At 41.8% G+C, this 9,558-nt stretch overlaps 1 long non-coding RNA gene across 1 annotated transcript in view; it reads right to left on the bottom strand.

The window, feature by feature from the left end:
• LOC110262230 overlaps positions 1,184 to 9,558 on the bottom strand; it is a 57,964-nt gene continuing 49,589 nt past the window's right edge. The window contains exon 4 of the long non-coding RNA XR_002347032.1: positions 1,184 to 2,723. This is a non-coding gene — a long non-coding RNA (uncharacterized LOC110262230). The remainder of the gene's footprint in view (positions 2,724 to 9,558) is intronic.

The raw sequence follows: 9,558 nt of genomic DNA, 5'->3' as shown, positions 1-9,558 counted from the left end.
CCTGCAATGCACCACCTGAGACCAGGACATCACAGTCACCACCTCTCAATTGTCCTGCCTTGGCCCTCCTATCACTTGCTGTGAATGTGTAGGGTAACAAAGGAAGCCAGAGGAGCCTCTAGTTTTTCTTATTTTCCATTTTAACTCTTTTCCCCAAACTCCAATTTCTCAGAAGTCATTGGGCAAGGAAATAAAAGTATGTTTTGTCTCACCACCTATTTTCCCTACTTCATATTACTGATCTATCTTTTCCGCAAAAAGGAAATGTAAAGGATATTTTTCCCTTAAAGTAAAGGCGGCGGGGGGGGGTGTCTTTTTTTTTTTTTTTTTTTCCTGTGTCCACTTGATAATGCACAAGACTGCATGTATGCATTGCAATTTCTTTTGCACGATTTGGGGGAGAGGATATCTGGTCAACCCATTAACCAGGCAAAATGTTATGTGCATGGCTGGCAGCAGCTGCCCAGGACTCCTTCTCTGTTGGCTGCAGGCCCTTCCCGATGGGTCCCTAGGAACTGGAATTTCAAGGCTTATCTCCGCCACAGAGGCCCCCAGCCTCTCCCTGTGTCTCCAGGATATGACTGGCTGCGTCAAGTCCATAAAGACAAAACTGTACCTTTTTAAAACCCTTTTTCAGATGTACCACCATTTAGAGAAATATTTCAGCAAATCTAGGAGTAGCACAAAGAGGTAGCTGTTCTGGACAGAGAGAAAATTCAATTCTCCTTCAGATTGTTTGTGTATGATGATGGGGATATTTTTGCACTTATACGATATCTTCACAGCAGTGCCCAAAACATTTTCGAAGTTTTTTTCCTACAACAGTATATTCAAAGTAAAAGCAAATAACTACTGTGTTCCATTGGGGTAATTGTAGCACAAGCCTTGTGTTATTTCCTGTGTTAAAATCCCTCACTATATCTAACTGACTCTTGGGATTAAAACCTTGAATTTCTAATATTTTATATTTTTAAGAAGAACAGATGGGTTAAATTTACCTCTGAAAATATGGAGAAAAGCATCTTCCAGCATAGTAATAGCTTTTTTTTTTTTGTCTTCATAGTTTTCAATACATAAAAGCAAACATTTAAGATAAATTGAGTAATAACAATTAACACTTAATAAACACTTGAGTCTGAAACCATGCTAAAATCTTTATGTCATGACTTTATTTAATTCTCAAGACAATGCTGTGTTATATACTGGTATGATCCTCATGTTAGAGATGATAAAATTGAAGGTCAGAGAGGTTTAGTAACTTGTCTAAAGTCACACAGCTTAGGTGGATCCATCTGATCTCAGTATCTGAACACTTAACCACAATACTCACCCATCTATCTTTGACAAATGGCAAATGATTGTATCCCTAGAAGTTTCCAAGGAACAGCTGGCTCTGGATGTGTTTGCCAATCCCATTATAAATAAATAAGGGCTACACTGGCATGCTTTAGCCAATACCTTCCCACAGGTCCTGTATACCAGGATAGACATGGCCAGAGAGGCATCTCTTATGGAGAGCAGCTGGTTCTGGTGGTTGAAAATGGCGAAAATAGCCAAAGTAGTTGGTTTTGAGACCTCATTATTAGTCAAACTTTCCTATAGTGGTCCTGGTGACATGCATTGTAGGATAAAATTCGGTAATCTCACAAACCAAAAACAGCACAATTTTCAGTCATGCAACTTGCAAGGAAAAAAGCATGAACTTCAAACCTTAGAATTGTTCATTCTTTTCTTTCTTTAATCTTCATACAAGGGTTGAGTTAGTGTCATATTAAATCAAGATGCATCACAATGAAAGTAGGAAAAAGACAAAGATTTTTTTGACACTACAGACCTTGATTTCTATTTCCAATACAAATTATTGTGAAAAAGACTCTGATTTGGCTAAAAGAAGCTCACTTGGTTATTTTAACAGACGTAGGATTCCCTCCACCCCATCTTTGGAAACAACTTTCTTACTGTTCTCTCCTCAATGTTCAGAAAAATAAAGTTCCTGAAAAGAGATAAAGGTCAAACACCAGCATAGACTCAGAAATCTCTTTCCTATCTCCTTTCAGACAGTTAAAATTTTTCTTCTTTATTGAAATGTGCTCAGTCAAGGTATAAACAAATTGTAAGAGACCATTTATTTAACCGTCTGGCAGCTTTACCATATCTCCTTGTAGCAGGGCTTCCACTGTAAGATTCTGCTCTCATCCACCACAGAGGGAAATTCATATTCATATGGAGCCAAATCTCATGTGAAAGCCTGTCCCGTTGATGGTGCATCCTCTGCAGTTAAAGTGTTTACAGGGTTCGTAGTGGCTCAGAAACATGACCACATTCATCTCCTTCATCTTGGGGATCTTGGCATTGAATAAATAGAGCTGATCCTTTATGCAAATACTACCCGTGACTATGGGCCACTTCGAATACATGACTTTTCTCACCATGAGGAGAATTAGTATTGGAAACCCTGCTTTCTGCCAAGAACTCCGGAGTCATCCTGTCATGAACTCTTAATTCAGGGATCAGTCTTCCCATTGGCAGCCAACCCTCAAACCCACAAAGCTGTGTTTAATTTGCTCTTGGAAGACAGACTGAGTTCTCCCCCTTGTGCTGTGCCAGAGGATGCCTAACTGTGGAGCCCCGGGAAACATCTGCATTGAAGCTTGTGAATGCTGTTCATGCAGCACTTTTCATGGCTGTTCAAGACCTGGCTGATTGGTTCCAGGCAGTTTTACCTGAAAGTGAGAACAAGATAAACATAGCTGGCAGCATAGGGTCTTGAGGGAGATTTGGAGCTACTCTGCAAACTCAGAGGTTTCTGTTAATAAAAGTTCATATGGTCTCCCAGGAACCTGCTTGTTGGCACAATAAAAGGATGGGCTGCTCTCTGGGCAACCTGGAATAGCAGCAATGGCAAGACTTGATGCCTATATTTTTCTTAGGAAATGTCTACACACAGCCTGCTTCCTCAGCCATAACTTGCTCTTTCTGGGTCAATGGGCCACTTTTGGTTGGGGGATCCACTTCTACTTGCTTCTAGTCCAGAAGGGCTAAAATGAGCACCATTCCTGGCCTTAGGATAGAGCTTATTGCAGGCTGAGATCAGTCAACATGTGGTATTTCTCTTGGTCACAGAAATTGGTTCAGGACCTTTACATGTGAATTACTGGATACTTGCTTAATACTAGATGTACAAAGACTTTGCAATTTCCTGTTGAGTTCAAACTCAGAAGGATGTAGCACTGGGAACTGCAGGGAGACACTTTATGACCACGTACGGCTTGGGATTAGAGCTGATATGGAAGAAGCCTACGTAAAAAGAAGAGTAATAAGTCTATAGTGACATCATGTAAGCTGGATCAAGCCACACCTGAAGCTGATACCCCTTGGACCCTCCAGTTATTATGCATGTTTTTACATGGGATGATGAGTTATGACATCTGTTGTGTACAACCAAAACAATCAGAAGTGATATAGCTTTAAAAATTACTTTCCTTTAAAAGAGTTCAAAGGAGGAGTTCCCGTTGTGGCTCAGCAGTTAATGAACCCTACTAGCATCCCTAAGGACATAGGTTTGATCCCTTGCCCAATGGGTTGGGGACCTGGCATTGCCGTGAGTCGTGGTGTAGGTCATAGATACACCTTGGATCCCGTGTTGCTGTGGCTGTGGCATAGGCCAGTGGCTGCAGCTCCGATTAGACCCCTAGCCTGGGAACCTCCATACGCCATGAGTGCAGCCCTAAAAAAAAAAAAAAAGAAAGAAAAAAAAATAAAAAAGAATTCAAAGGACAATTATCCAGGTACTTTATGTATTAGCATAGTCAGATTTGCTCTTCACTAGAGTTTTCTCTTTTCCTAAAAATATTTTGAGCATAATAACATGCTAAATACATCTTATCAAACTAATAGGGAATAGTAATAATAAAAGCTTTGCACAGCCAAAGTGTTTTGCTTACCAAAAAATTTCAGAAACATTATCTCATTTGATCCTCGTAAGTAAATTATGAACTAGATTGGACAAATTTTGTCTTATTTTATAGAAGAAAGAGTTAGGTGATACCATGTCTAAAGTATATAGGAGTAGAAATTGAGCTTAGTGATACTATATTATGAATACAGTTACTGACATTTCAAAAAGCCAAGAAACTTGCTTAACCTCATACAGCTAGTCATTTAATGAATATTTTGAAGAAAAAACTTTTTGAATTTCTTTGCAACTTCAGCTGCTATGTCATATTTATTATCCACAAATCTCTTATTCCTGGTGCTTGAAGTACAGCTTCCTTCCTCAAAAAAAAAAGGTTGGGGGGGGAACACATTTTACTCATAGAAGATAAGCATTCAGTCTAATTCTATTCACGCTTCTGAGCACCAGAAATGTGATTGGGTCACAAACTTGACAGAACAAATTTCCAATTCGTGTCCATAACCATAATCAAGATCATAACACGGTGCTTTCCCTCACTGCCCCGAGATGTTATCCCATCACTTTGATATTATAAATCATTAAGGAATGATGCCATTCTGCCCAGGATTCTTTTCTTGGTAAATGTGACCATCATAGTTCTATTTAATGTTAGAGTCATAAACCTGGTTCTTCATTAGTAGCAGGGAGCCCTCCGGCTGGAGGCCTGCCATCAACATGCAACAAAAAAAATACTATCCCTCTTTATCTCCCCTTTGATTACCACAGGTAAGGTCCCTACTGTGTGATATCTCTGACATGAATTTAAATTCATACTCCAGATCACTAGATTTCTTCCACCTTTTCCCCAAAGCCCCTTTTTAAAAAACTTTCATTGAAAAAGATACATCTACCCCTATGTTCATTGCAGGACTATTCACAATAGCCAAGACATGGAAACATCCTAAATGTCCATCAACAGATGTATGGATTAATCAGATGTGGTACATATACACAATGGAATGCTACTCATCCATAAAAATGAATAAAATAATGCCAATTGCAGCAACATGGATAGAACTAGAGACTCTCATACTAAGTGAAGTAAGTCAGAAAGAGAAAGACAAATACCATGTGATAGCAATCTAATATAAGGCACAAATGAACCTATCCATAGAAAATAAACAAACTCATGGACATGGAGAACAGACTGTGGTTGTCAAAGGGGAGGGGGAAGGAGTGGGAGGGACTGGGAGTTTGGGGTTAGTAGATACAAACTGTAGCATCTGGAGTGGATAAGCAATGAGATCCTGCTGTATAGCACAGGAAACTATACCTAATCACTTGTGATGGAATGTGACAGAGGATAATGTGAGAAAAAGAATGTATATATATGCATAACTGGGTCACTTTACTGTACATTTTACTGTAAATCAACTATAATGAAATTTTTTAAAAATTGTAAAAAATGACGGCAATTTCTTTGGTTATTCAATTACATTCAATTAATAAAATCTATTCATTCAACCTTTCAACAGATACTATATGCCAGGCACTGTTCTAGGTGCTGGGATAATATTGGGGAAAAAAAATCTCTTATCCTGTGGGAGTTACAATTTTGGGAGTCATCAGCACAGAGATGGTACTTAAAGCCCTAAGACTGGGAACATTTACCGAGAGAGTAAATGTAATTAAAAAGTGCAACACTCAAGCTCTGAACTCTGAGGAAGTCCAACATTTAGAGTTTGGAGAAATGAAGAAGACACTGACCAGTGAGGTAGGAGGAATACCAGGAGAACCTGGAAGCCAGGAGAAGAAAGTTTCCAAAAAAGGGGCATTGACTTGGTCAAAGGCTGCTTGTTGGCCAATCGAGATGAGGTCTGAGAAGTTGCATTCAATTTAGTGATCTTGTAGTTCCTTGGTAACCTGAAGCCAGGTCAGGGAAGTGGTGGGGCTCAAACCTGCCTTGAGTGGGTTCACAGGAGAGGGAAAGAGAAGCCACTGGAGGTTGCAAGATCAGATGCCCGTTTCAAGGGGATTTTCTGTAAAGGGAAGGAGAAAAATAGGGTGTAACTAGAAGAGAAAGTGGGGTCAGAAAGGGGTTATGTTCAAGATGACAGACATAACAGTGCATTTGCATTGGTGGGAATGATCCTGTAGAGAGGGGACCCTTGAAGGTGTAGGAGAGGAGGATTGCTGGCCAGAATCCTCAGGTAGGACTGAGGGTCAGGATTGTACCCAGGTGGAAACACTGGCCATGGGCAGATGAAAGGCCACGTTCTCACAGACACAGGAGAGAAGGCAGGTGGGTTGGTAGATATAAGGTAGCACCTTGTGACAGTTCTCCTCTGATGGCTTCTATTTTCTTGCTCAAATAGTGTGCGCCTCTAGCAAAGAGGTCATTTCCTAACATTTTTGCGAAGCTAAGGAATGTCAATGTCAAGAATTTGGTGGCAGGGAAACCCGACAAGGGTGATGCTCTTATTATGAGTTTGGTGTCTAACTTACGGCAGTGAGAAGAAGACGGCTCTCCTAGCCTAGGTCTCAGCCTGCCTTTCTAGAAACAGATCCCTGACAAGCAGATTGGGCAGTTCTAAGGAAGTCTCACACACCGGATTCTGTCACACCCAGGTTTGAGGGGAGACACCAAACCTTCCATGACCTTGATTTCATGAGTGCCTGCCTTTTCTCTTTTCCACAAGGCTCTCCCTCTGGGTCCAGTCTCTTCTCAGATGTTCAGAAGAGCACATTCTGGAGGTGGCAGGAGTGACTAGCAGACTGAAAGGAGACCCAGGGGAATTTCAGGAAGGTGCCTGCCTCTTCGTGGTTTTCCCCATATTTATACTGGTCCCGGCCCTGATGGTTTCTTTCTCTGCTTAAAAAAAAGTAAAACATTTTCTGCCATGTTTATAGAAAGACCTGCTTCAATCTCTGAGTGGACTCTACAGAATTATGATGGGTGGAATCAATATGCCCTTTTCCATAATTTGGAATTTGAGGTTTTCAGTGTCCAGGCAGGTGGGGAAAGGGGCTGAGACAGGATGGTGACCCCATCCCCTTTGGCAGCTCTGTGTGTTGGGTATCATTATCTCCACTGTACAGACGGGTTCAGTGAGGGCAGGTAACTTGCCCAAAGCCACACAGCAATACTAGAACACACAGACTTGAAACTTGGACTCTCAGAGCTCAGGGACATGCCCTTCTCAGGATATGTTGCTCTATAGTCAACTAGCAAATGCTGTGTCAGGACATGAGAAAGGATTTCCCTGATCTGTCCCTGCACTGCCTCTCCAGGCAATTCAGAAATTTCTGCTTCAAGCCCTTGTTCTGTGGGATTTATGCTACAAAAGACCTTTTGTTATACCTCCAGCATTCAGAACATTGCTTCCTGCCAAGGCAACTTTTCATTTATCAGAGGTCCCTCTGGTATACAGATGATCAAATTATTTGGTTACTGTTTTCTTGGCCAAAAAAAAAAAAAACAGTAAGGGAAGAAGTCTAGGCGCTCAACTGCAATGTGAATCTGTTTTTGTTTTGTTTTGTTTTTGGTCTTTGGAGATTCTTTACTTTCAAAAACAGCTTCCATCTTACTGCCTGGCCGTGGTTTTGGCTGCCCTGCACCCCCTATCCCAAATATACTTCTTAGGCATTCCAAGTGGACATTTACGACTTTTTACAGATGAGCTTTTCCAAGCATGTGATCTACAGTGGCCACTCAATTTCCTCTTTTCAGAGTTTCCAGCCCTTTTCATCAGCAACTGTAGTGAGAAGACAGAGGCCATCCTCGCCAACTTCCTCAGCCCCCAACCCCCGCATTCCCTAGGGCAGCAGATTTGCTCAATGCTCACCCTGTCCTCATCCTTTATCTTATCTCAGAGTCAGGAAGCAGTGTCCTTCATGGCTTCCATGATAATCTTTGTAGATGTGACCTTGATCCCATTTCCTCTCATCTCCTTGGGAAACTCCTCCCACATTTTCAATCTCATATTCAACCTAAGGTCTAAATAACTCCCATTGAAACAATTTTTCTTCTTATTTTCTTAAGCTACTGCCCCATTTCTAAATGTTCACTGCCAGACTTTTGGGAAGAAATGCTGAACTTGACACCTTTACCTCTTTGTACCACAACCTGTCCCACCCATTCTATTGAAATCACTTTGGGACATCATCTGTTCTGACGGTTCTTCCATGACTCCCAGTCCCCACGGTTAATGGTGTGCTCTATGTTTCCCTTCTCTCAGCATCTTAACTCTACAGTTAAGAGTGTTGGCATCAGTCAGACCTGAGGACAAGTCCTAACTCGGTCACTTCTTAGCTTTGTCGGGAGCTTTCCTACAATTCTGGGCACGTGGTACATAGCCCACAATGTAGTTGTGATTCTCCTCTTAACTATTGTTAGCCATCCCTTCTTTTAAAAATTCTTTCATCCTTTGGTTTCTCTGTCACCAAACTTTGGTTCTCCTCCAGTCTCTGATGGTTTTCTCTAAGTCCCTTCACTGTCTCTCTTCGTTAAATACAGGCAGTCTCCCAGCCACTGCCTTTCACTTTTTCCTTTTCCCACTGTGTTTTTTTCCTGGGAGATATGACTCACTCCCACAGCCCTCCCCTTCCCCGAGGTGATGGGTTCATCTCTAGCCCCACCCCACTGACTGTGATTTTTCTGATTGGCTGGAGCTCTCTGTGCCCCCCCTCCCAGTGGAGGTCCATCCCAAAGTCACTTCCTCCATGAAGCCTTCTAGTCTCATCCATCCTTGCTCAGAATGCAGCGGTTCCTCAGGACACCTATCTTTTATAAAGAGTCCCATTTCTACCAATCTACAGAAATGAAACAGACTCACAGACATGGAGAACAGAGTTGTGGTTGCTGAGGCGGAGGGAGTGGGATGGACTGGGAATTTGGGGTTAGTTGATGCAAACTATCACATTTAGAGGAGATAAGCAATAAGATTCCTTCTGTATAGCAGAGGGAACCATATCCAATAACTACTTTTTTTTTTTTTTGGTCTTTTTTTCTTTTTCTAGGGCCGCACCTGTTAAGGGTCTAATCGGAGCTGTAGCCACTAGCCTACGCCACAGCCACAGCAACACCAGATCCAAGCTACGTCTGCAACCTAGACCACAGCTCATGGCAACGCCGGATCCTTAACCCACTGAACAAGGCTAGGGATCGAACCTGAAACCTCCTGGTTCCTAGTTGGATTCATTAACCACTGAGCCATGATGGGAACTCCTCCAATCACCTTTGATAGAACATGATGTAAGATAATATGAGAAAAGTGTGTGTGTGTGTATACACACATGGCTGGGTGGCTGGGTCACTTTGCTGTACAGCAGAAATTGACAGAACACTGTAAATCAACTATAATAATAAAAAAATAAAATTAAAAACAGTTGCATTTCTGCACTGATTATGAGATGCATTATTACTTTGAACTATGGCTGGTGTGTGTATTTCTAACTTCCTCATTAGACCATAAGCTCCATAGGGCGGGAACCACATTTTAATCACCCTTTTATCCCTGACACGCTACATGTGGCGTAGTCCTCATGGTAGGCTGGACACATTTGTACTGACAGGAAAGGCAAGTGGGATCTGGTGAGTATTCAGAAACTCAAGCCTCCCAAACCAGACTCCAAGTCGTGGGATAGCTCAGGAAAGGCTGGAA

This window comes from Sus scrofa, chromosome 1, assembly GCF_000003025.6.
Source record: "Sus scrofa isolate TJ Tabasco breed Duroc chromosome 1, Sscrofa11.1, whole genome shotgun sequence".
Lineage (NCBI taxonomy): Eukaryota > Metazoa > Chordata > Mammalia > Artiodactyla > Suidae > Sus > Sus scrofa.
The sequence above is the reverse complement of the archived record's forward strand: the minus strand, read 5'-3'. Positions and strand labels throughout refer to the sequence as shown.